The following is a 1,720-nucleotide window of genomic DNA, read 5'->3' as shown; positions in this document are numbered from 1 at the left end:
CATGCATGCTCAGCTCGTCACATCTCAGATGCGCGTCCAGATGCATAGCATAGCATGGTATAGTTTTATGTATTGTACATGGCGGTTATCCATGGTAAGGTTTTACCGGAAAGCGTTTGTCCAGAAATATTCAGGTGTGTCAGCCTGCTTGTACTACAGTCTATGCCCACGAAATGACAGTGAATGCATGGTCCGATGATGTATGATCGATGATGCTATGTGAAGCTATCAGAGGAGTACCTCCATAGCATTAACTTTGCTATGGGATAAGAAATAGGAGTTGCGCTAGGGATCGAATCGTCCCCAACCCTTCCTATTTATACTCCAAATTCCATCCATCCCACTACCCGCCGCCTTCGAATCGTCCCCCAACCCTTCCTATTTATACTCCAAATTCCATCCACGCAATGGCTTCCCTCCGTGTAGTCCTAATAGCCGCCGTCATCATCTGTTTCTGCCAATTCCCTCCAAGTGTGTCCCAGAGGAAGCCGGTTACGCTGATGATTATTCCAGACACCACAACGCTGCGCTACACCTTCCAAAGCCAGCAGGGAACCCCTCTGCAGATCCAGGGCTTTGGCCGCAAGTTTGCCATGTGCTTGCCAAGTGGCAATGCATCGGGTCCTCTCTTCTTTGGCGACGGGCCTCTCGTATTTCCTGCATTTGGCTCATCCACAGACCTCTCTCTCCAGCTCATCCACACTCCCTTCATCAAGAATCCCGTCTACCCGGACGACTTTTACATTGGTGTACAGAGAATAGATGTCAATGGTGTCCCCCTTGCGATCGACGCAGCTATGCTGCAAATCGGCACGCAGGGCCGTGGTGCCCTACACGCAACTAGCAACCCCCATCTACAATTCCATCGTGGCCGCCTTCGCCAAGCAAAAGAATCTCCCGCGGGTTGCTTCCGTGGCGCCTTTCGCCGCATGTTTCAACTCGAGCGCTGTTGTGTCCACTCGCCTTGGGCCTGCCGTGCCGGAGATTGACCTTGTGCTGCAGAGCAACGCTACCATTTGGGCGATCTTTGGAGCTAACTCCATGGTGTCTGTTACTGATAACGTGTTTTGTCTGGGATTTGTTGATGCAGGGGAGGATCCGGTGACATCGATTGTGATAGGGACGTATCAGATGCAGGATAATCTGCTCCAATTCGATTTGGCCAACTCCACACTCGGATTCTCCTCCTCTCTGCTCGGCCGAGAATCGTCATGTTCCTCTTTCAACTTCAAGACGTCCGCATGATGAGTCGTTTTCATATGTAATAAGGTCTTGCAGTCCTCTTTCAACTTCAAGACGTCCGCATGATGAGTCATTTTCATATGTAATAAGGTCTTGCAGTAAACCATGAGCGCCTTAGGTTTCCTTACGTTAGGTTTAATTGCCGTGTACACGAATATGGTTTTTTATTTGTGTGTTACTGGAGTGGAGTCTACAGAGCATCCACCATGTCATGTATTCCATCGTATGATGGTTGATTCAATGTTTTCTAAATAAAAATGCTTCGAGCTTCGAGACTATGAAGTAGAACAAATTAAGGTGTAATATTTAATAATATTATTCCTAAAAAGAACATTTTTTTTCTTAAATTTTTTTTTTTTTTTTTCATCTGAATGATGGATATTTGTCGAAGGCTTTTTTATAAATGATATGTTAAGGAATTTAGACTTCTGTGATCCATAACATTGTTTAGATAGTCTTCGGCAAAATCACATAACCA

At 46.2% G+C, this 1,720-nt stretch overlaps 1 pseudogene; it reads left to right on the top strand.

Annotated features, from left to right (window-relative positions):
- The first annotated feature begins 407 nt into the window (after nt 1-407).
- On the top strand, nt 408-1,245 carry LOC149225847 (putative aspartic proteinase GIP2 pseudogene; annotated as a pseudogene).
- The last annotated feature ends 475 nt before the right edge of the window (nt 1,246-1,720 follow it).

Source organism: Pinus tabuliformis, chromosome J (assembly GCF_031772625.1).
Source record: "Pinus tabuliformis cultivar Carrire ecotype Pingquan chromosome J, CPIR1, whole genome shotgun sequence".
NCBI classification, from domain to species: domain Eukaryota; kingdom Viridiplantae; phylum Streptophyta; class Pinopsida; order Pinales; family Pinaceae; genus Pinus; species Pinus tabuliformis.
This window is presented reverse-complemented; position numbering and strand designations above follow the sequence as displayed.